Here is a 26279-nt window from a genome sequence, read left to right as displayed (position 1 = left end):
TCGGGCTCCCTGCTCAGCAGGGAGTCTGCTTCTCCCTCTGCCTGTCACTTCCCTTGCTTGTGCATGCTCTCTCTCTGACAAATGAATAAATAAAATCTTAAAAAAAAAGACAGATTGTACTGATATAATGATAAACATAGATTAACAGAACTGAGAGTTCAGAAATAAACCCCTACATCAATAGTCCACTAATTTTTGACAAGAGTGTCACATCAATTCAATAGGGCAAATAATAGTTTTTTGAACAAATGGTGTTGGGACAACAGGATATCTTCATGCAAAAGAATGAAGTTGGACCCTTGTCTAACACCATACACAAAAATTAACTCAAAATAAATCACAGACCTAAATGTAAGAGCTAAAACTATAAAACTCTTAGAAGAACACATAGGAATATATTAGGATTAGGTAGTGGATTAGGTAATGGTTAAAGCAACAAAAGAAAAAGTAGATGAACTGGAGTTCATCAAAATTAAAAACTTCTGTGCTGCAAAGGAAATCATCAAAAAAGTGAAAAAACAATCTCCAGAATGGGAGAAAATCTTTGCTAACCGTATGTCTGATAAGGGGCCTGTTTGTAGAATATACTAACACTCGTAACTCAATAATCAAAAGATAAATAACCCAATTACAAAATGGGCAAAGGATCTGAAAAGATAGTTCTCCAAAGCAGATATACAAATAGCTGATAAGCACATGAAAAGATGCTCAACGTTATTAGCTATCGGGAAAATGCAAATTAAAACCACAGTGAGATACCGGGGAAGGGCCATAATCGAAGAGACAGATAAGGACACATGTTGGTAAATGTGAAGAAATCTGAACCCTTATACACCATAGGTAGGAATATAAAATGGTGCAGCCACTTTGGAAAACATTTCTGTTCCTCAAAATGTTCAACAAAGAGGGGCACCTGGGTGGCTCAGTCAGTTAAGCGTCTGCCTTCGGCTCAGGTCATGATCCCAGGGTCCTGGGATTGAGCCCCACGTCAGGCTCCCTGCTCAGCGGGGAGCCAGCTTCTCCCTCTCCCTCTGCCTGCCGCTCCCCCAGCTTGTGCTCTCTCTCTCTCTCTGACAGATAAATAAAGAAAATCTTAAAAAAAAAAAAAAGATTCAACAAAGAGCTACCATGTGACCCAGCATATTCACTCCTAAGTATATGCCCAAGAGAAATGAAAACATATGTCCACAAAAAAATTTGTCAATAAATATTCATCGCAGCATTATTCATAATAGCCAATTAGTAGAAACAGCCCGAATGTTCAACTGATGAATGAGTAAATAAAATGTGGTATCCATAGAGTGAAGTATTACTGGGCAACAAAAAGCAATGAAGTATTGATACATGCTACAACATGGAAAAATCTTTTTTTTTTTTTTTTTTTTAAAGATTTTATTTATTTATTTGACAGAGAGAGAGATAGCGAGAGCAGGAACGCAAGCAGGGGGAGTGGGAGAGGGAGAAGCAGGCTTCCCGCAGAGCAGGGAGCCCGATGTGGGACTCGATCCCAGGACCCTGGGATCATGACCCGAGCCGAAGGCAGACGCTTAACGACTGAGCCACCCAGGCGCCCTACAACATGGAAAAATCTTAAAAACATTATACTAAACAGAAGATTCCAGTCACAAAAAACTATATATTGTATGATTCCATTTATATGAAAAGTCCAGAATAGACAAATCTACAGAGACCGAAAGTAGGCTGGTGATTGCCTAAAGCTGAGCGAGGACAGAATGCAAAGTGCATGGTATGGAATAGGTATGGAATTTTTCTTCTTAAAATTAAAAAAAAAAATTTTCTTTTTGGTTAAAAAAAGCCACATAAACTAAAACTTACCACTGTAATTGTGTATACGTGTACAGTTCAGTAATATTAAGTAGATTCACATTATTGTAAAATCGATCTCCAGAACTTTTTCATATTGCACAACTGAAACTCTATCCTTTAAACAACTTCCCATTTCCTTCTCCCCCCAGACCCTGCCAATGACTATTATACTTTCTGTCTCTGTGAATTTGACTACTCTAGGTTCTCATGTAAGTGGCATCATACTGTATTTGTCTTTTTGTGACTTTACTTCACTCAGCAGAACGATCTTAGTGCTCATCCATATTATAGCATGTGATAGTATTTCTTGCCTTTTTAAGGCTGAATAATATTCCACTGTATATTTATATACATACCACATTTTGTTTATACATTCATCTGTTGACAGACACTGGGTTGCTTCCACTTCTCTGCTATTGTGAGTAATGTTGCCAGGAACATGGTATGCAAATATCTGTTCAAGATCCTACTTCCAATTATTTTAGATACATACCCAAAAGTGGAATTGCTGGATTATGGAGGCATCTCCTTAGAATGACAAAATTATTCTAAAATTTGACAGTGGTGATAGTTGCACAATCCTAGAATATACTAAAAACCACTGAATTGTACACTTCAAATGGGTTAATCATATGGTATATAAATTATATCTTGATAAAACTGTTAAAAAAAATACAACTCCTAAAGGCTGAATCGTGGATATAATTACTTAAAGATTTTGACTGAACTAGATTATTAATCTGGTTAAATAACCAGTCAATCTTGTCATACAGGTAATTTTGGCTTTTATTTTCGATGGCCTGGCTAGATGTTTAGGAGTTTTTTGAGACGTAACCTAAGTGCTTCTTCAACACTGATCCATTAGAGAAAAGTAAGAAAAAGGAATTCTCAGTATCTTTAATCCAATACTGAACTTTTTCATATTATGTGTCAGGAAATACTGTGAGGAAATAACAAATTCATACCAATACTAACTATACTAACTATACTAACTGCTTGGTAGCTATGCCATTCACCAGATTTTTAAAAGATAGGGATAAATAAGGCAGGACTTGATTACTCACTTTGACTTCAGATTTACTTTTTGAAATGTCACTTCACATAGAAGATGCTCAAAAGACAGAAGGCTTATTCACTTTATTTTTGCAATACAAAATTATAAAATTGTAAAATTAAAAAGTCCTAAGTCCAATGTCACTGAATGGGGAAAGAGGTAATAAGTTAAAAAACCAGGAGAGAAAAATCTTGAGAAAAAAAATGTGCATCAAATTCAGATTCTTCTCACCTCTAATTGTTATACACAACTAGAAAAGCTATCAGCAATATAGATGGCCACTGATACTTAGAAACTCATTTCATCATCTTTTTGGCTTTATCTAGACATTTTCAATCTTGTCAAGATTCAAAGATACACTTTTAGAAAGACAATAAATGAGATAATCTCAAAGATTTCTCATGATCTCCTCTGATCAGAGCAGAGCTAAGTAAAAAAAACCTTACTGGTCTGACTGATCATTTTTAAAACAATAGACTATATAGTTCACAGCAAAAACACAAGTTTAGAGGTCAACTTTCAATTTCAGTCCAAGCAGAGACTGAAACAATGGTTATGATCTAATTATAGAGATGGTTGTCACGTTGGGACAGTCCTTCTTTGCAGATTACACATCTTATACATTTTAACAGCTTTTCCTAAATCATCTCTCAGGGTTGATTTTAAGTGAAGATTGAAATACTAACAATTGGATTCAGATTCTCATTATAGATTTTTCAAAGTCCGTCTGTGTGCAGAAGCCAAATTATGCATGGCAACTCGAACAGTTGAGGTCCCCTCAGGGATATCACAGGAATTGATGACCGAATGTAGTGCCCGGCTATACGCTGCAAATAAAGGTTTGCACAGTGATGAATGAAGTCAGATTCTAAACTACTCACTCTCCCAACCTCCTTCCCATTAGTACTGCTTCTCTACAAGTCTCATAGTATTAACTTTGCCTATTCATTGAATAAATATTTACTGAGTACTTAGTACATGCCAAGCACTCCATGAGGACATGTTAAGTAACACTAAAGTATTTGGATAACAGGGAATTCAACTGGACAGAGGCCTAACTTAGATGGCCATAAAACACAAGTTCTAACTTCTTCATTTATAGGAGGACCTGGAAGCCAAGTCCCCCTACAGTGGAGTAGAAATATTTCCCCAGCATTAATGGAGACAGAAGATAGCAGATCTCAAAAAGGATTATAACTCACTATAATTATTTTTATTGTCTCAGAGTTGTTTTGTAAAGGAGTTATAACAATCTCTGATATACAGTAAACACCCAATAAATGCTAACTTACTATAATCACTACATTTATTGTTTGGTGGGTTTTTTGTTTTGTTTTGTTTTGTTTTTTAATTGCCCCAGGCCCCGACCATTCCTTTAAGAAGCTTACCTCTATGGTTTCTATAGAAAATACAATTGTTGGCACAGGTATCAGGATGAGCATCCCAAAAATCAGGACCACAGCAGCATAGTGGAGGTAAAGTAATATTATACAGCCTCATTTTCTCCTGGATCTGGGCTCGCAGAGCTTCAATATATCTATAAAGATACAATATGATCAGGCAAAGTTAACCACTAGGAAGAGAATGAGCATGAGTCCTTATTTGACTACCAGCTTTAACCGTTAAAACTATTTCACATCTCCGTGCCTCAACTCTTCCTCTTTGTAATGGGAAACAGCACAGGGGGAAATACAGTGCTATTCCTCTAGAGCCAGGACTTTATGCAGAATTTTTCAAAATACCTTTGGCATTCCTTTTCTCTCTGTTGTTGTTTTTCTCTGGCTCCTTTTAGTTCCTCAAGTTTTAGCTGGGCTAGTATGTCACTCATCTTCTCCCCTGAATACAGCTCTTCATGAAAGTTCATTCTTAGTATCCTCTGCTCTTCAGCATAACGTTGCCGCTCTTTCTTTTTTTTAATTCTGAGAATAAAATCGTAATGGTTAGGAATTTCATAAAATCATTATTTAGAATTAGCTTCTAGACCCAAATAATTCAAGGAATTCCCAGAAATAAGAGAGTCAGGAAATCAGTTTAACACCCCTAGAATAGCCTCAAAAATCCCTGCTGGCTGACTGGAGTTTATTCTACAGCTCACAGAAATATACAGCCTCTCAAATGGCAAGGACCACTGGTTACAGATACAAAGCTTTTGCTGTAAGAATCCAAGTACAAAAGCTTTCTTACCTTAGACAACCAAATAAATAGATAAATCACCCAACCAACCAACAAGACAAAATACAAAAACAATGGGTTTTATGACTGGACATCAGGCAATGAGAAACCGTGATTCTTGACAGATGGTAAACAAATGAAGTGAGCCCTATTAACTGCCCCAGCCTACTGCCTTGTAAGTTTCCATGCAGCAGCACAAGGTAGGAGTACTGAGGTAGAGCCTGATAGACTCCCTAAGTTAAGAAGACAGGGCTGAAGGTCCAGGGACACAAAGGCAACTAGAGTTCGTAGAGGGAATACCAGAGAGCGGAGAGCTGTTCAAGAGCGAAAACCTGGAGATCCACAGAGGGTCTCCTTCTGATACACAGCAGAGTACTGTGTACCTATTTGAGGAAATAACCTGAGGCTAGGGACAGAATCATCAAAATGGGTAACAAGGAGCAGTGCCTTATGCTCACACAGAGCTGGGAATAGTGCCTGTTCCCACCAATCAAACTTGAAAAACTTGTAACACACGGGGCATTGGGTAGAGTTTCCAGGATGATCTTATCTCCACAGTGGGGAATAATGATTAGTCTTTAACTGAGCACTGTTCCAGACACAACCTAATAAATTATAAAAGCAAAGCCCCAAAGTAATTTAACTCTACCCCAAAAGCTCAGAAAAATTTGTAAGAACACAAAGCTACCCAGCAACCAACAAGGTAAAATCCACAATGTTTGACATCTAATCAAAGATTACCAAGGATGCAAAGAAGCAGGAAAACATACTCATAATGAAGAGACTAACCAATCATAACCAATCAAAACCAACCTAGAACTGAGTTATTAGAATTAGCACAGGAAAACATTTGAACAGTTATTATGTCTACATTTTATATGTTCAAATAGTTAAGATATAAAAAAGACAAATCAAACTTCTTGAGATGAAAACTACAATTTCTGAAATGAAAAATACACTGGAGAACAAACCTATATCTAATGGAATCAATAACTAATAACCTTTCAAAACAGAAAGCACCAGGCCCACATGGGTTTACCAAATAATCATAGAAGAAATTATACCAATTCTCTACAATCTTCTTTCAGAGGACAGAAACAGAATATTTCTTAACTCATTCTATGAGGCCAGCACTACCCTAATACCAAAACCAGACAAAGATATTACAGGAAAAGAAAACTAGAGGGGCATTTGGGTGGTTCAGTCAGTTAAGCATCCACCTTCAGCTCAGGACATGATCTCAGAGTCCTGGGATCAAGCCCCACGTTGGGCTCCCTGCTTGGAAGGGAGTCTGCTTGTCCCTCTCTCTCTGCCCTCCCCCTGCTTATGCTCTCTCTGTCTCTCTCTCAAATAAATAAATAAAATATTAAAAAACAACAACAACTAGAGACCAATATTTCTCATGAACACAGAGACAAAAATCCTCAAAAATGTTAGCACATCAAAACCAACAATGTATAAAAAGAATTATATGCCAAGACCAAGTGGGATTTATCCCAGGAATGCAAGGCTAGTTCAACATGGAAAAAAAAAAAATCAATTAATGTAATCTATCACATCAATAGGCTAAATAAGAAAAATCACATGACCCTATAAATATATGTAGAAAAAGCATTTGACAAAATCCAACACCATTTATGATATTCCTGGTAAACTAGAAATAAAAGGAACTTCCTAAATTTGATAAAGAGTATCTACAAAAAACCTACAGCTAACATCATACTCAAAGGTGAGAAACTAGACACTTGCCCACTAGGATCAAGAATAAGGCAAGATTGTCTCCTCACCACTCCTTTTCAACATGGTACTGAAAGTCTTAGATAATGCAATAAGACGAAAAAGGAAATAAAAGATAAACAAATTGGGTAGGAAAATAAAGCTGTGTTTGTTTCCAGATGATTTGACAGTCTATGTTCTTCCCAACCTGATTTATAGAATCAATGCAATCCCCCCAAAATCCCAAGAAGTTATTTTGTAGATAGTGACAAAGTGATTCTAAAGTTTATATGGTGAGGCAAAATTCCCAGAATAGCTAAGATAATATTGAGGGGAAAAAAACAAAGTTAGAAGATACATTCTACTCAACTTCAAGACTTATTACAAAGCTACAGTAATCGAGACAGTATGGTATTGGTGGGAGAATAGACAAATAGAATAAGATGGAACAGAGAGCCCAGAAACAGACCCATCTTAATAGAGTCACTGATCTTTGACAAAGAAGCAAAGGCAATGCAATGGCACAAAGGCAGTCTCTTCAACAAATGGTGCGGGAACAACTGAATATCCATGTGCAAAAAATGAATCTAGACATAGACCTTACAGTCACAAAATTAACTCAAAAAGGGTCACAGAATTAACTATAAAATACAAAACTACAAAACTCCTAGAAGATAACTTAGGAGAAAATCTACATGATCTTGGGTATGGTGATGACATTTTAGATACATTCCAAAGGCATGATCCATAAAAGAAACAACTGATAAGCTAGACTCCATTAAAATCAGAAACTTCTGCTCTGCAAAAGGCACTATAAAAAGAGTGAGAAGACAAGCCACAGACTGGTAGAAAATATTTGCAAAAGATATCTGAAAAAAGACTATTAACCAAATATACAAAGAACTCTTATAACTCAACAATAAGAAAACAAACCTGATTTAAAAATGAGCCAAAGACCTGAACGGACACCTCAGCAAAGAATATAGAGTTGACCTTGAACAACACTAGTTTGAGCTGCATGGATCCACTTACATGTGGATTTTTTTAATAAAGGTTTTATTTATTTATTTGACAGAGAAATACAGAGCACAAGTAGGCAGAGAGGCAGGCAGAGGGAGAGGGAGAAGCAGACTCCCCACTGAGCAGGGAGCCCAATGCGGGGTTCAATCCCAGGACCCTGGGATTATGACCTGAGCCGAAGGCAGCCACTTAACTGACTGAGCCACCCAGGCGCCCTGGATTTTTTTATAGTACAGTACTGTAAATATATTTTTTGTTTCTTATGATTTCCTTAATAACATTTTCTTTTCTCTAGCTTATTTTATTGTAAGAATATGGTATATAATACATATACCATACAAAACATGTGTTAATCAACTGTATGTTATTGTGAAGGCTTCTAGTCAACAACAGACTGTAAGTAGTTAAGTTTGGGGAGAGTCAAAAGTTACAGGTGGATTTCAACAGAGCGGAATATCACTGCCCCTAACTCCCACGTTTTTCAAAGGTCATATGATTATGGGATCATGCCTTCGTGATGAGTGAGTGAATTATTGAATGGTGAGGTTACCCTCTGGTGATCATTAATATGGAAAACAAATATCTTCATATCTTTTGCCCAGAGAGGTCTGTACATTTACCTCTTCCCCAGACATCCTTGTCACCAACTTCCCAATAATGTTCCTTTCAAGTCTCTGACCATCCAGCCAAACCACTGACCACAGCCCATGGATCAACACCAATTCTTACCTCTGTATAAGTGTAAGAGTTTAGGTTGAGCGAACAGTAATGTATCTTAGATCACCAAAACAGAGTCATAATGGCCCTTCAATCAATTCCCAGACTTGAGGCAATTTATAGACCAAGAACCTCTTGAATGAAGTGGAATCCAGGTCCCTTTGAGGAAGGACCTTGCTATACCGTAAAAATTTTATACTGTTAATCTTTCACTCAGTCTTCCCCAAAGGGACCATGATCTACTAGCCAGATGCCATAGGTCTCTATGAGTCAGACTACTGGGATTATGGTTTTGGCTCAGCTGTCCAGTTATGGCAACCACACCCCTCTTGTCCTGCCGCTCCGGAATCCCACTATCCCTACTGCACCAGGGATCCCAGTTTGGTGGCTGCAGTTCCTACAGTAATGTTTGACCTACAGAGAAGAGTGACCACAGAGCTCTTCAAGGATGCTGAGGCTCCCCTCACAAATTTCTCACAGTGGTGATAAAAGGTGTGCCCTCTTGACCCTCCCAGATTTGGTGAACAGGTCTTACATGATAAGTCCACTCTAACATATCAATCTCCCTAAGCTTTTGGATACCTTCCTCTATAATATACCAAAGCAGTTCTAGCATTTAACTTCATTTTGTGTAGGCTACCTTTGGGTCCATGGTTTAGTCAACCAACCAAACTGTTAAAGACTTCTAACTCCTCAATCCCAAACACTGGATTTGGAGTCTCTACTGAGTGGGCCCATACCAATAAATTCTGTCTGATCCAACTTTATATTCCATCCACCATGATCCCAACCTTTTATGATCCAGTCTACACATACCCCCCAAATTTCTCTATATATAAATTGGAAAATAGTTTTTTTTGGAGTGTAGTATATCTCCTCATAGGTCACAATTTGTATCTCACTTGGGGCCTGCTGGGACTTGAATCTAGTTATAGGTTGAGAAACTAAGAGTGCTGGTAGTGGTAGCAAATTAATACAGGCCCAAACCAGGGCAGAGGCTACAGGGATGGGTAGGAGGGTGTGATGGTTAATTTTATGTGTCAACTTGGTTTCAAGGACCATGGGGTGCACATTATTCTGGGTGCCTCTGTGAAGATGTTTTTGAATGAGATTAACATTTATTTAATTTTTTTAAAGATTTTATTTATTTATTTGACAGACAGAGACAGTGAGAGAGGGAACACAAGCAGGGGGAGTGGGAGAGGGAGAAGCAGGCTTCCCGCGGAGCAGGGAGCCCGATGCGGGGCTGGATCCCAGGACCCTGGGATCATGACCTGAGCCGAAGGCAGACGCACTTAAGGACTGAGCCACCCAGGAACCCCTGAATGAGATTAACATTTAAATCAGTAGACTACCTAGAGCAGATTGCCCACCCTAATGTGGGTGGGCCATGTCCAATTTAAGGACTGAATAGAACAAAAAGGCTGACCCTCCCAAGAGTAAGAGGGAACTGCTCCGGACGCTGACTGCCTGGAGCTAAGACATTAGTCTTTTCCTGCCTTTAGACTCAAACTGAAACATTGGCTCTTCCTATTAAACCTGCCAGCCTTTGTTTTTTTAAAGTTTATTTACTTACTTTTAAGTAATCTCTGCACCCAACATGGGGCTCAAACTCATAACCCTGAGTTCAAGAGTCACATGCTCTACCAACTGAGCCAGCCAGGTGCCCCGAGCCTGCCAGCCTTTGAATGGAAACTACACCATCAGCTCTCCTGGTCCTGACTGCAACTAAACCATAAATTCTCCTGGGTCTCCAGCTTGCAGATCTTGGAATCTTGCCAGTCTCAGTAATAGTGTGAACCAAATCCTTACAATAAAGCATAAACACACACACACACACACAGTGTATACATACACACATGCAGCATATATGTATACATATATAAAAAGTATACATACACACAGTGTATATGTACACACATGCAGCATATATGTATACATATATAAAAAGTACACACACACACACATTATCAGTTCTGTTTCTCTGGAGAACCCTGACTAAAACAGAGGGAAAGAATGAGAGAGACATTAGAAGAAAGAATGAATAAGTCTTAGCAACTGATAAAATACAGATTTGGAGGACAGGGGAAAGAGACAAGAAGACTCAGCCAGAGGATAGTGTGCTTGAGATAAGTAAGTGAAGAGGATGAATAGGTTTGGAGAAGAAGACAGTGCATCTGATTTACCCAGCCTGAGTTTGAAAGGCATGGGATACACCCAGAGGCAGATGTATAGGTTCCTGGAGGGAAGTTAGGACTAGTTCTTGGAAAATACGTCTAGTCATGAGAAAATAATGGGAGTCATCTCTACATAGACTTGAAATTTTAGAGTGAATGAGACCATGTAGATTATTTCAAAGATCCTAACCAGCTCTGACTCTCTATGATGAGTCTGAATTCTGGCATTACAACTGTCCCAGTTCCAATATTCTTAAAGGTAACTTGGACCTAAGCCTTTTAAAACTTACAGACTGATATTGTTGATTACTGCTTCAGAGACCACTGCTGGAATGCCTCCCACACCACCCCTGCTAGATGGTCACCCTCTAGCTACTAATGCCTAGAGGGACAAAAAGCTCACTGCTCCACAAAGCTGCCCATTTCTCTTTAGGGTGGAAGAAAAAAAGGCAGATTCTTGAGAGAAGGCCAGAATGAAAAGGGACGTAGGGGGAAAGATTTGCCAGTAAAATAGAGGAAGCAGTATGTGGTCCATTGAGGAACAAAGGTAGGTTGGTATCAGGGAAGTCAAAAGAGGTGTAAATCAAGAAGCTCCAGGAGAGTTAGAACTTAGGCTCCTGGAGTTACAGATTAATAGGCCCCTGAGGATTGAGGAGAGGTTGATTCCAAAGGAGTGGCAGAAACTAAAGTCAGATTCCCAGGGGCTAAAGACAGGTTTGATGAGAGGAATAAGAGTGTTGACTGCTTCTTCAAGCAAGGGCTCTTTTAGTGGACTTTGCATTTCCCCTCCATCAACAAGGTGCATTTGAGCCTTTCTTGGTACTTATAAATGGAGAACCCATCTCTATTATGAATACTTGACTACATGAATACAGTTTAGGAAGTAGGTGTAGAAGAGTTCACCTTTGAATGATTACTTTATAAAGTGGGATGTATTTTGCAGATACAATTTTATGATGGCTCATATCCATACACAATTAGGCTAGAGTCATCTATCACTGCATTATAAATCACCCCTACAACTTAATGGCAGAAAACAACAATAAAGATTTATCCCATTATTTTTGTGGGTCAGGAATACACACAAGTCAGAGTGCGGACAGTTTATCTCTGTTCCTTGATATCTGAGGCCTCAGCTGAGACTCAAATGCTGAAGAGCTAGAATCATCTGAAGGCTTAACTGAGCCTGGAGGATGTTTCTGGACATGGCTCATTCATGTGCCTGGCAAGTTCATGCTGGAAGTTGGTTCCTCCTGACATGATCTCCACAGTGTTGCTTGAATGTCCTCACAACAGAGTGTCTGGCTTCCCAGAGTGAGCAATTCAAGGGCCCACGGTGGAAGCTGCAATTTTTGTTAATGATCTCGCCTGGGAAGCCACACACCATCAGTCTGCAATATCTTATTGGTCACACGGATCAGCCCTCTTCGCTGTGTGCGGGGACGATACAAAGGTGTGGATACCAAGAGATGCGGATCATTAGGGGCCACCTTGGAGGCTGGCGGCCACACCTGGCATGACAGAGGTCAGTTAAAGCCAGATCAGAGCAGTACTGACAGAATGCTAAAGGGCAGGCAACTGTCAGAGGCCCAAGCCTAACTGAGGCGGTTCACTGATGTCTTGGCTAGTCCAGCCATGGGGTCTATAGATGCTGTTCTTGGTCTATCGGATTTTTCATCAGCCCAATTCAATAACCTTCCATAGGTGGACAGTTTATAATTTCCCAAAAGGGAAGCATCAGCTGGAATCTTCAAAGCAAAGCCACACAAAGCTTTGCTGCTTTGCTGGCCTGGACAAACTCGTTGCGTGACACACATCTCTGGGACGCACAGTTTCTGGAGGCACATTTTCTGTGGCTGCTAATGAATTTCGAGCTGAGTGGGAAGGGGGAGTGAAACAGCAGAGCTTCAAAAATGATTCTCCACTGAGCAAAGCTAAAAAGAAACCTACACTGACATAGTAGATTTGCATGAAAATAGTCTTTTCACTCTTTGTAAACCGCCATAAATATGGAGGCGCAGGGACGTGCGAACGCGCTGCAGGAGCCAGCAGGAGTTTCCATGCTGGCGCACTATGTCGCCTGCTGGGGCACCTCTGCAGCTATTCTGCTGACCCCCAGGGCAACTGAAAGCCCAACATGTTTCCTTCTCACCACCTCCTCCATCCCCAGCTGGGAGCTTTCCTGCCATTTTGCCTTTCCAGATGGAACGACGTGGCTCGGGACAGCGTAGATGGCTCGTCCTGAACAGAAGGGCAGGGAAAACCAGTGGAGAGGATGCGAAAGGGCTCGGTAAACATGGGAGAGATACTGGGGTGCCAAGAGCACAGCTGCCCCGCTAGAGAAGTGTTGCTTAAAACGCACTCCCTCTTCTTCCAGGGCAGGAACACCTCAGACAGGAGTGCCTCCGTTCTCGATGGAGCTCCCTACAGCTGAGACCCGCTGCTTCTGAACAGCTAAGTCAAGGTGGAAAGGAAGGGATTTTCCTCCAGGAAACCAAGGACTTCTGTTTCCATTACACAGCCGGTGTTATTATCATGCTGTGTGACCAAGGAAAGTCTCAATCTTTCCACCGGTAGTTTCTTCATCTGTGGATAAGAATAATCCGCTTCTCTGGAGCCTGGACGTGTAGTTACTAAGTGCAGAAGGAATGAGTAAATATTCACCGAACTCCAAAACACCATTAGGTAGGTGAAAGGCTTACAAGGGAAACTGGGCAAAAGTGTTATTTTGCCCTCCAGTAATTCCCCTGGCTTCCTTCAGAGCTGTAGGGGAAACTGGGCAAAAATGTTATTTTGCTCTCCAGTAATTCCCCTGGCTTCCTTCAGCACTGTGTGGCATTAAGACAGGGCCACAGACTTGGGAGCTGAATGCCTGGACACCTGCTTGCTCTACCTTACTATGTGCCTGGAACACACTGCTCCCCAGGGGGCCTGCCACCAGATGGACACCTGAGTTCTCCCCCAGATCTTCAGGAGAGCTCAGAGATTAACCCATCCCATTTCTTCTTACTATACAACTGATCACCTGGGGGACCCTATAAAAAGTTATCAGTCCCCTGCCTCACCCAGACCATTGAATAAGGATCTGAGGGCGGGCCCCTGCTTAGGTACAGTTTAGAAAGTTCCCCAGGTGGATTCAAATGTGCATTCAAAGCTGAAATCATTTAACCCATCATCATTTACAGCTCTCAGCAGAGAGGCTCGGGTCCAGGCACTGGCCTAAACACTCTGGTAGTCAGCAGCACAGATGGAACTGGACCTCAAAGTTCGGGAACCCCAATCCCTGAAAAGTACCCAGAAGTGACTTATGGAATCTCTATGTCTCCCATCTATGGAAACTCTTGGATTTCCTCAATAAAAATCATCCCAGATCCCAAAATAGCAAGGGAGAGACACTTCCACAGGGGGAGGGCAGGTGGACCACACACTGACTGACTTTCTGAGCGTCACCGACCCCTTGGGAATCTCAGTAATCACAGGCCCTACTATCAAGCTGCTATCAACTACAAGACCCCTAATTTAAACTTTAGCTTTGCTAAAACGGACAACTGATGGGAAGTAGCCACAGAAAGTCACATATAACATGAAAATCTGCTCCCGCTTCAGCTCACTTATCGTCGGAGAGGGATGCCTGTTGGTTGCCTCCCTGCCTAGGCCCACGTGGTTGAGGCCATTTCCCTTTCCAGCAGCCCGGGAAGTTCCATGAGGCCCATCGCAGTCTGTGAGTTCAGAGCCAAGGCGAAAGGCCAGGAATCAGACTAAGGTTCGTCTTCTATGTTCAAGCTTCCTTTCCTGCTGATATGAAAGGGCCACCCTCCCTCCAGCCCCACATCTCCTGCGGCTGTCTCCCTCACTGGTCCCCTCCCCCACGGTAGGAACTGCACTGAAAGCAAGTAGCAGAGGGGTGGTTTTGCTATCCTGCTTCATCTTTTCCTGGCTCAGAGACCCAAGAATTCAGTCACAACAGAAAGAATTGCTGGACCTATAGTCAGCAGGTCTGGATTCCGGTTGTGAGTGTTTGATTGACTTGCTACAAGACCTTGGGTCTATCCCTTAATTCCTCTGAGCTTTTGGCACCTCAACTTAAAAATAGGGATCCAGAACCCCGCTCTGTCTGCCTCTCAGGGTTGTGACAAAGATCAGTCTCCTTAATGTACATGAAGGATCTTTGTAAGCTGTAGAGATTGCTTGGGTGGGGGGGGGGGGCTTTATTATTAGGGAATTGAGGCTTGCAAAGGAGTACAAATAAAAGGATTGATTTTTCAGAGAAGTAGAATATTCTGTCCAAACCACTTTGGAGTTGAGAAATAGCTCCAAGGTATCCTTGCCTAGGTTTTGCCCAGCAAAACATTCCTGGTATTTATGGGCTCCCTAAGGGTGCACAATGGGGCTTACCGACGGAGGCCTCAGCATGGACCTTGTCCTCTCCTGGGTGGCAGAAGCTCAGAGTCAATGCCTCCATAAAGAAAGCTACACACTGTGTTGCTGCCAAGCAAATGTGATGATCTTCACTATGGTCATTCATTGTGCCTGGTACATGGAAGATGTCCATAAATATTTGTTGAGTGAATTGATTTCAATATAAGGTAATGCCCATGCTAATCCATACTCTCTTGAGATCTGCAACTTGTCAGGGTAGAAGTAATAGATATTACTGAGGATTAAATTAGTTGGAGGAAAAAAAGAAACTACCAAACAAATGTCTCCAACTATACAATACATATATATTCATTGTAGCTAAGTAGGTATTACAGGTATATATAATACCTACACAACAAAAAGAAGTAAGAACACAACTCCGTTTCATATAACTTTTCCAGTGACACTTATCAGTATGTGTCCCAAACCATGTTGGGCATTGCTGTAGGCAGAGTATAGAAAGAAATCACCCCTAGTGTTACAACTGAGGTGAAAGACTGCTTGGTGATTGAGGGGAGAGGGGGTCAGGAAGGATTTGAGGAGGGGGTGACATGTGATGAGGCAGAGAAGGGCAACTAGGAGAACAAGCCAATCAGGAAATCACGTGACAAATGGAAACTCTAGAGCATATTATGATCAAGTCACAACAGCTACTGCTTATTGAGGAGTGGCTATGTGTGGGCACTGTGCTAAATGCTTTATATACAGTATATCATTTGCTTCTCCTGGTTAACTCCATGAAGTAGGTATTTTTATTCCCATTCTGCATATGAAAAAAAACTGGACTTCAGATGGTCACAAAGTAGGAAGCAGCAGGAACAGGATTCAGACACTGGTCTGACTCACACCCTCTCCCGCCCCTCAGTCCTTGCTCTCACGTCGTCCAGCATGAACAGAATTATTTGCTCAGGAGCGATAGGCATACTGGGAGAAAAGACAGGATGAAGACAAATCATGTAATGTTTTGTTTATGCATTCTGAGATGACTTTATTGAACACAGGGGCTGGGGAGGGGAGCCACAGGAGGGGAAGGAGGGGGAAGAACAAGATTAGAATTGTGCACTGAGATCACTCCAGTGGCCATAGGGAGAGTGGTCTAGAGACCACTTAAGAGGCTGTGGCCACGATTCAGGCTTGGGGTATGAAAATCACAGCTTGCCATCAAGCTTTGCCACTTGAGAGCGTGGTCCCAGGAATGGCAGCCTCCTTGTCACCTTGAGCTTGTTAGAAATGCAGACTCTTGAGCCCCACCCAGACATACTGAATCAGAATCTGTATTCTAGCATGATGCCCAGCTCACGCTATTGCACACTGAAATCTGACCACACTGCCATTAAGGACAGACGCTCTGCCTGGCGGGGACAGGAGGGGGACACAGACATTCCTCCTAGAGGTGCACAGCTTTGAATGGCAGATGCCTCTGAGAATCTGAGGAGAGCCAAGGACCTTGCCCCAGAAAAAAGTGTTGATGCATACCAACATCAGCCTACCACTTTAAGGGCTTCACAGAGCCCTGACGACCATGAACCACTGCTGGGTCTGTAAGAAATCCCTGAATCTTAATTCACTAATAACTTAGTTGGGGAGGAGTGGTATGGAGTTTATAGTTTAAAAAAAAAAAATCAAGTCTGAAGCCATAGACTGTCATTTTAGAGAACTCTTCAGAGCCTGGACCGGGCTTTGGTCACTGCAGCCAGGGCCAAGACTCTGTTCCCATTTCCCCCTCCCCTCCTGCACTGTTCTCCAAATCCCCTGATGATTGGAGCAGACCCCCTGGCACTACAAAACAAGGCCCACCCTGGCCTCCTTGAGCTGGACCTGACCTGCCTGCCTTTCTTTGGTCCCAGGAAAGTCAAAATTAGCCTCGCTTTTATTCCTTTTCTTCAGTGCCTCTACCTTGTATCTCAGGAAAGGATTATTGTGCTCTGGGGACTCTCTCTCGTGGGATGTGGGGAAGGTGATGAGTGAAAAGGAAAATGGTCTTTGACAAACTGGTTCAACCCAGACTATCACATGACTTTCCAGTAACTGCCCACCACTGCTTCAGGAAGGCTCCTGTTTCAGCTCCCAAATATTAGCCCAATAGGAGGCCAAGGAAGGTTGGGGAGTAGTCAGAGGTTTGAAAGCATGACCACACGAGCAAGGACTTCTTTTGGTAGCCTTCTGACATTGTATTGGAAATGGTGATACCCCAGAGGCTCTTGTCCCATGACTTGAGTTCTTTGGGGGTCAGGAGACATGTTAGGGTCACTGCCAGGATACAGAGAAGTGGGAGCGACTCCCAAGGTGCGGGCTCTGGAGGCAGCAGCATTTGAGATTGGTTTGATTCCACAATTACCTACTTCCTGGCTGGATAGGCTTTCCTTGCTGACTGTTCTGGGACCAGATGGAAATATTCTTTCACCTCTCACAATGAGCACTGCTAGAAAAACAAAACCATGCACAATGAGCCAGGGGAGCAAATGTGATGTGAACTGTCAGAGCTAAAGGTTTCACAGAAAGAACTCAAGGTGTAATCAGGCATTTGCCTTATACAACTTCTTAAAAATTCCAGAGAGAGCTCCCACTGACCTCATTCAGGCTTGCTCAGCCTGACATCCCTGGACATTTGGGAAATGAAACCGGTGGTGACGGCAGCAGGTGAGAATGCTTTCCTGATGGGGAGGACGTTTTTCCCTGTGCTCACGTGGTCATCCATCTGATATACCCGCAGGTGGAGGGAGGTCCAGTGACAGAAAAGAGCCATGAGGTGATCAGAGCCCCAGCCTTTCCCTGCTGACCACTGGTAGCAGCTGTCTCCCCAGCCTGAATTCCCATGGGTTCACTTCCCTCCCAGGGAGACTTCTGATATTGGGATTCCTATTTGGACATACATTTTGTCCCATCTGAAAATATGCCCTGACAGCCGCACACGGAATATATTATTTGACAAGAGACTTGAGATTTAATTTTGAGAGCCACACTATGTTTCCACCTTATGATGACAACTACTACCTAAGATACCTCCCTTGCCTTGCACAACTCCCTGCTTATGCCGACTATATGGGCAGCCTTCCACCCATTTTGTCCATACCCTCCCCACGGGTCCCTTCCCCTGGCATCTCACTAGGATTTAGGATTCCTCCCCACTCCTCCGCTCCCAGACCTACTGAATCAGCGAGACTTGAGAATCTGTATGATAAGCAGACCGCCTGGGCGAGTCTGCTGCAGGCTGGGGAATCAGAGTCAGCTCACAGCCTCCCAACTCGTATAGGTGAGTCTTAATAACCATTACAACTCAGTCTTCTTTATTTAGTGATTCTCTACCTTGGCTGGATATCAGAATCATGCATGGGGTTTAAAAAAATTAACACGTAGTATGGATTCCAAGCAGAGATTAGATGTGTGGGTTTCACCTCCTTCTTTAAGAAGCAAAAAAGTGCCTTAAATCCCTAGCAATGGTTCCACCAGAAGAGTATGTGTTAGCACCCAGTAATCTCTTGGAGAATAGCCCTAATGAGGGTCAATCACTTGGCACCACAGTGGACAGGCAGCCTTCTGAACAAAGAGGGTGTGGGGACCCCAGGACTTATCCTGGTAATTTCCTTTAAAAGACTAACCTCGGGTGCCTGGGTGGCCCTGCATCGGGCTCCCTGCTCCTTAGGAAGCCTGCTTCTCCCTCTCTCACTCCCCCCTGCTTGTGTTCCCTCTCTCACTGTCTCTCTCTCTGTCAAATAAAAAAAAAAAAATCTTTAAAAAAAATAAATAAATAAAAGACTAACCTCACTGGGAATAGGGAGGTACTTAGAGGCTTTATGTTCCAAGATGGAATGAATGAATAAGCGCAAGACACTGAGATCATTGGTGGGCAAATAACATCAAAGAAATATTAGGTGAACTGCTAAATCAGGAGACCAAGTCAGGGTACCCTTGGCTACGGTTAGCAAAAGGGGAGGTGATGGTCCTTTCTGGAAGGGCCACAGCTGGGCCTGAAAGGCCACTAGGAGCAGCTGGTAAGCACCAGCTGATGAAAGGGAAGGACCAGAGTCCAACAGTGACACCGTAAGGCAGTTAGAGGTCACAGCAGAAGTAATGGTAACAGCTAATATTTCTCTGATGTTATTTGCCCACCAATGATCTCAGTGTCTTGCGCTTATTCATTTAGTAACATTTCATAACAGTTTTATGAGGGAGTCACAACCACCCCTATTGTACAGAGAAGGAAAGTGAGCCACGGAGGTTATAGGGAGAGTAGCTGCCAGGCTGTGAGCCAGAGCCCACACTGCTAACCACTAGGCTGGCCTTGCTGTCCCTATAATGACAGCCATCATTTACTGAGCCCGTACTACATGCTCTTATGTTCTCCGTGCTCTTTTAGTCCTCACCACTATCCTATGAGGTGGGGACTATTTTAATTCCCATTTCACAGATGAGGAAATTGAGGCCCAGGGAAAATATGTAACGGACTACTCATTATCCAGTCTCTCTCCTCTGGGAAAAAGGCTGGGCTAATCCCACCCACAGCAGTTCCTTCACTTTTTAGAACTTCTAAGCCTTTAGGCTTCTCAGAAAACTGAAGCTAGATGAGAATCTTTACTAGATGATACTGAGCTTCCTTCAATAAAATATATGTAGTCTTTAGTGAGGAATTGGAAAAACAAAGATGATGTGACAATATTTCTACTTCCAAATTTGTAAAAGCAGATCATATCAATTTCTGTGGTCCTGCTCCAGACTTACTAAATCAGAATACATAAAAGGTGAGGCCAGGAAACTTGAATTAAAACAAAACCAAAAACAAACCACAAGAGATTCTGGTACACAGCCAGGGTGGAGAATTACTGCCTTTATTTCATAGTAATATTTCATAGCCCCCAATGAGCAGGCAGCAGTATTTCCCAAAACAGTCTGTAGCTTTCAAATCTTTTTGCTTTGAAAGAAGCTGCATGTGGGAGCTGCCCAGAGGAGAGGAGCTAGTTAAGGATGGGGGCAGAGAAGCAAAGCCCACAGGGCTCAACACTCACATCCACGTGCTCTCTGTTCATGCCTTCCCCTGGCCTTTTCTACTTGGAAAATCATCATCTGTTTTTCAAAGACAGGCCCAGATGTCTTCTTCCTGGTGAACACTTCTCCTATCTAGCCTCCCGGCCTCCAGCCTTGTCCTGCCAAAGGACTGTCACCCCGTGAGCCCACGGTACAAACCTCCCTTAGAGCACTGCTCACCTCATCCCTTCTCTGTGCTCTCCCTGCACCGGGCAAGACACACTTGCAGGACTGGCAATAATTTACATGCTCCCCCTGGCCCAGCAGATGTCTGGGACATAGCAGCCTAGCAGAAAGTGCTAGTGGAATGAATATAAGGGAAAGAAGAGAATAGCAAAGATATAGGGATAGGGAAGACAAAAAGGGCCAAAGTGGTAACCATGGATGGAAGATGGCTAGTGAAATCTGATTTAGTGCTGACCCCTTGAGCACATGTGATCCTTACTCTGAACCATGGGACAGCCAGTCCAGGCACTCACTTGGTCACCCTGGAACTGTGGGCAGAGTACTGAGAATGAGGTGAGAACATTTATGATTTCACCAAGAATCCATCCTCCCTCCCTCTCTCCCTCCCTCCCTCCCTTCCTTCCTTCCTTCCTTCCAAGATTTACTTATTTATTTTAGTGAGGAGGGGGAGAATGTGCGAGCAGGGGGGAGGGGCAGCAGAAGATGGAGAGAGAGAATCTCAAGCAGACTCCCCGCTGAGCGTGGAGCCCAATGTGAGGCTAGATCTCATGACCCTGAGATCATGACCTGAGCCAAAATCAAGGGTCAGATGCTTAACTGACTGAGCCATCCAGGCACCCCATCATTTCTTATTTCTGTTGATGCTTAAAACAACCTTGTGAGAGACACAGGGTAGATGTTAATAATCTCACTTTATAGCTGAGAAAACTAAGGCTCAGAAAGCTGATAAACATGTCCAAGGTCACAGGGCTAGTAAGCAGAGGATGGGTTAATTCAAATTCATTGCTAGATAAAAGTGACTCATACTATTAAGGTTGGAAGAGCCCTAGCATATAGTCTGATCCAACTCTCTGGCCAATGGTGGTGCATCTTCTCCAAAACCTCTTCCAGGAGGGGTGATGGAGCCATGCTAGAATAACTCTAGTACAGGGGAGCCCCGTGCAACCACTGCAGCTTGGACGGGGCCACCTGGAAGCTCTCCCTTGCACTGAGGTAAACTCTTTGTGGCGCATACCCACTAACTCAGTGCTCTCCTCCTGAAGACCAATCAAAGGCATGTCCACTCTGTCAGTTCTACTCTACTGCCCCCGAGACGCCACAGCTGACCCGATGGACTGAGTGGAGGTCCCGATTCTCTTCCCTCTGGCACTCTGGCAGACAGCCGCCAGTATTTGCTCAGCTAGGATCCCGACACTGTGGCCACTGGTGGGGAGTCACCACTGGCCTAGGGGGATCTATTTCCCTGGTGAAGGCATATATCAAAAGGGCATCATCCTCTGCCACTCTCTGTTCAGGAGAAAATGAGCATCTCAAAGTATCTCAATCCTGCTTCCTCGGAGGATCAAAGGGCTTTACTCCTACAACTTCATAATGAAAATATACTCAAGGCCTAAAAAAGTATCTAGTTGAGTTGGACCTAAAAAGAGGGGAAAGCTGCAAAATGAATTGCTTCATGCCTAGAAAGTAATAACAGGTAATCTCACTGGCCTTTAGGAGTTAAAAAGGCCCTTCCATGGTTTGTTTTCAGTTTTTGCAGCCCATCAATAAGGCAGGTTGGAGGGAAGTCAACGTTTTTTGTGTGAACAAGAATAATAGGCATCACCCTCACAGCTTGCGAGTGATAGGATCAGGACTCACCCCAGGGCTTCTGGGTCTGAGGTCAACGCCTTTGACCACACACGAGGCCAGAGAAAACCCCCTGCAGACCACTCAGGTGCTGGCAGTGACTGGCACTCACCTACTTCAGCTCAGGCCTGAGCGCCGGCTGCTCCCACTACAGCTGGTACCGTACCTCTGAGCCTGGTGCTTTCTTTTGTACTAGCTTATCTCGGTAGGAAAAGGCGATTCAGGAGAAGGCCCTCCTTGCCATGGTGCTCCAGGTTTTCCAACTGTCCAGCTTTCTTAGCCCTGGTTCATCCCCTGGGTCTGACCACTACTCATATTCTTGGAGGCACCTTATCAGGGCTATTAACATATAGGACCTATTTTTTTTTTCTCAGTATCAGACAAACTGGAATCTATCCATCCTTTGTGGCCTGATATCCCACAATTAGCTGGCTTGGTCCAGCCCCACTGGGGGGCTGCTTGAAAAGTCCCTACTAATCCAGCTGCTTCCTTCACAAAACCCTAGGATTTTAGGGACCTCCTCTGGCAAGTGTGAGGGAGAGCCATCTCATGCTGGAGTTGACCGTGAAGGTCTTTAATCCTATACTTTCTCCCCCAATTTTTTACTCTGGAAAACTTCAAACCTACAGAAAAGTTGAAAGAATAATACAATGAACATGCATACTATTCACCTAGATTCACCAGCTGTTCTCATTTCATCACATTTGCTTTATCTCTTTCTCTCCATATACATATACTGTACATACATATATACAGTCGACCCTTGAACAACATGGGTCTGAACAGGTCCATTTATAGGTGGGTTTTTTTCGATAAATACACTACAGTACTGTAAATATATTTTCTCTTCCTTGTGATTTCCTTAATAACATTTTCTTTCCTCTAGCTTACTTTATTGTAAGAATACAGTATGTAATATATATAACATACAAAATATGTGCTAATCAACTATTTACGTCATCAGTAAGACCTCCAGTCAACAGTAGGCTGTTTGTAGTTAAATTTTGAGGGGGGGGTCAAAAGTTATATGCAAATTATCAACTGTGCGGGGGTCAGTAACCCTAACCCCCATGTTGTTCAAGGGTCGACTGTACAGATGGCAGCCAAGTAAATGAAAAAATGCCCCACATCATATATCATCAAGAAAATGCAAAATAAAACAATGAGATACCACTGCACAGCTATTAGGATGGCCAAAATCTATAACACTGACAATGCCAAATGTTGACAAGCATGTAGGGCAACAAGAACTCTCATTCATTGCTAGTAGGAATGCAAAATTGTACAGCCAGTTTACTAAACATACTCTTACCATATTATCCAGCAGTCACGCTACTTGGTGTTTACCCAAACGACTTCAAAACTTATATCCAAACAAAACCTGCACATGGGTGTTTATAGCAGTTTTATTCATAACTGCCAAATCTTGGAAGAAACCATGATGTCCTTCAGTAGATGAATGGATAAATAAACTGTGATATATCCAAACAACGGAATATTGTTCAGTGCTAAAAAGAAATCAGCTATCAAGCCATGAAAAGGCACAGAGGAACTTAAATGCATATTACTAATTGAAAGACACCGGTCTGAAAAGACTACATACTGCATAATTCCAACTACAGGTATCCTCAGCTTTTCAAAAGTTCACATTATACCACTTTGCTTTTATGAAAAAAAGTAAAAAGTGAAAACAGTGTTCAGCATTTGCTTTGCAGTGAGCTATTATGGAGGCAGCGGGCATGGCACCACCAAGCTCCTTCCCTGGGAACTACACTCAGGGATCTCGGCATCAGCCACCATAGCTTTGAATGGTTAGCATCTGTGCTTCATCTGGATTTATTTTGTGCATCCATTAGCAAGATGTGTTCTAGGGTGTCAGAAAGGCATAGGATATATTATCTTTTGGGTCTGGGAACACTCAAAAATTGTTCTATATCCATTAATGGTAATTGCTTCATAGCTTTACACCATTTCAGCTTATGAAAGGTGTCAGAGGCATGCGTTACTTTTGGATAGTGGGGGAAACCTGTAAATGGCATTCTGAAAACAGCTAAAAGATGGAGACAGTGAAAAGATCAGTGGTTGCCAGAAGTTCATGGGGGAGGGGGAGGGTCAAAGGGATGAATGGGCAGAGCACACAGGACTTTTAGGGCAGTAAAACTATTCTGTATGGTGTTATAAAGATAAATACATGTCATTATACATTTGCCCAAACCCATAAATGTACAATACCAAGAATGAACCTAATGTAAACTGTGGACTTTAAGTGATAATGATGTGTCAATGTAGGTTCATCATTTGTAACAAATGTACCACAGTGGTGGGGTATGTTCGTAAGTTGAGTGGCTCTGAATATTGGGGGACAGGGAGTATATGAGAAATTGATGTACCTTCCTCTCAATTTCGCTATGAATCTAAAACTGCTCTATAAAAATAATTTTAAAAAATACACTGGATGGGATTACCAGCAAATTAGCTGTGAAAAGAACCAAATCTAAAAGCATAACAATAGAAATTATTTCAAATAAATCACAGGAAAAAAATAATCCAAAAAGGAGCAAACAATCCAATTAAAAATGGGTAAAGGTGTTGAACAGATATTTCTCCAAAATGATCTATAAATGCCATCAGGCATATTAAATGCTTGGGGTGGGGGGCGCCTGGGTGGCTCAGTCAGTTAAGCCTCTGACTCTTCATTTTGGCTCAGGTCATGATCTCAGGGGTGCTGAGATCAAGCCCCACATCAGGCTCCCTGCTCAGCGGGGAGTCCGCTTCCCCTCTCTCTCTCCCTCTGCCCCTCCCCCTGCTCGTTCTCTTTCTCTCTCTCTAATAAATAAATAAATCTTAAAAAAAAAAAAAAAAGATGCTTTGGGCACCTGGGTGACTCAGTCGGTTAAATGTCCAACTTTTGATTTCAGCTCAGGTCCTTCATCTCAGGGTCATGAGTTCAAGCCCCACACTGGGCTCCACACCTAGTGGAGCCTACTTAAAAAAAAAAAAAAAAGATGATCAACATCAGTAATAATTAGGAAACCGCAAACCAAAACCTCAATGAAACATCACCTCACACCCATTAGGATGGCTATTATCAAAAAACCAAAATAAGTGTTGGCAAGGATGTGAGAAATTAGAACCCTTATGCACTGTTGGTGGGTTAGGGCACAAGTGCTATGGAAAACAGTATGGAGGTTCCTCAAACAATTAAAAATAGAACTACCATATGATCTAGGAATCCCACTTCTGGGTATATATCTAAAAGAACTGAAAGCAAGGTCTTGAAGAGATATTTGCACACCCATATTCACTGCAGCATTAATTCATAACAGCCAAGAGGTGGAAGCAACCCAAACATCCATCTACGGATAAATGGATAAATAAAATGTGGTATGTATATACAATGGAATATTAATAATATTCAGCCTTAAAAAGGACAGAAATACGGTAACATGTTATAATATGGATGAACCTTAAGAACATTATGCTAAGTCAAATAAACCAGTCACAGAAAGACAAATACCATATGATTACACTAATATGAGGATCTAAAGTAGTCAAATTCATAGAAAGGGAAATAGAATGGTCATTACCAGAGACTATGGGGTAAAGGGGAGTGGTTGTTTAACAGGTACAGAGTTTCATATTTGCAAGATGAAAAAGCTCTGGAGATCTGTTTCATGAAAATGTGAATATAACACATATTTATTAACATTACTAAACTATACACTTAAAAAAGTGTCATAAATAAATGAACAAATGAATGGGAAAAAATGAAATAAAGTTGGTTTTAGACATACAAAAGCTGAAAGAATTCATCCCCATAAACCAACAACTACAAAAAATGTTAAAGGCTGCAAAATAATATTTGAGGTTATATATATGACTATTCTTATTGTTTAAGTCTCTTTAAATAATAGACTTTTAACAAAAATAATAATGTATTTTGTACATAAAAGTAAAATGATGATAACAATAGCATAAAGGTTGGGATAGGATAAATGGAAATAAACTATTGCAAGATTCTTATACTATGATTTTTATACTATATGGAAAGTAGTATACTGTCATTTGAAGGTAGACTGTGGAAAAGCTAGAGATGTATACTATAAACCCTAGAACAACCAATAATATAACAGAAAAAAAAGTTATAGCTAACATGCCAACAAAGGAGATCAAACTGAATTATAAAAACATAAAAGTAATTCAAAAGATGGCAGAAAAAGAAAAAAGGGGAACAAAAACCAAATGGCACAAATAGAAAACAAATAGCAATATGATATACTAATATCAGACCCTATCAATAATCACATTAAAGGTAAATGGTCTAAAACACCCCAATTAAAAGG

The 26279-nt window shown here is 42.0% G+C and overlaps 1 long non-coding RNA gene across 2 annotated transcripts; it reads right to left on the bottom strand.

The window, feature by feature from the left end:
- Nucleotides 1-2494: 2494 nt before the first annotated feature.
- Nucleotides 2495-24847, bottom strand: LOC116645822. Of its 2 annotated transcripts, XR_004302030.1 has the most exons (4): nucleotides 24813-24847; nucleotides 4624-4800; nucleotides 4270-4418; nucleotides 2495-3708 (listed from the first exon to the last, which is right to left on the bottom strand). It is a non-coding gene; the product is annotated as an uncharacterized LOC116645822 (long non-coding RNA). The 2 variants fall into 2 exon arrangements; XR_004302029.1 differs by lacking the exon at nucleotides 24813-24847 and having other exon boundaries at nucleotides 4624-5598.
- Between the last annotated feature and the right edge of the window lie 1432 nt (nucleotides 24848-26279).

The sequence above is a fragment of the Phoca vitulina genome, unplaced genomic scaffold (assembly GCF_004348235.1).
Source record: "Phoca vitulina isolate PV1807 unplaced genomic scaffold, GSC_HSeal_1.0 scaffold34, whole genome shotgun sequence".
NCBI classification, from domain to species: domain Eukaryota; kingdom Metazoa; phylum Chordata; class Mammalia; order Carnivora; family Phocidae; genus Phoca; species Phoca vitulina.
The sequence above is the reverse complement of the archived record's forward strand: the minus strand, read 5'-3'. Positions and strand labels throughout refer to the sequence as shown.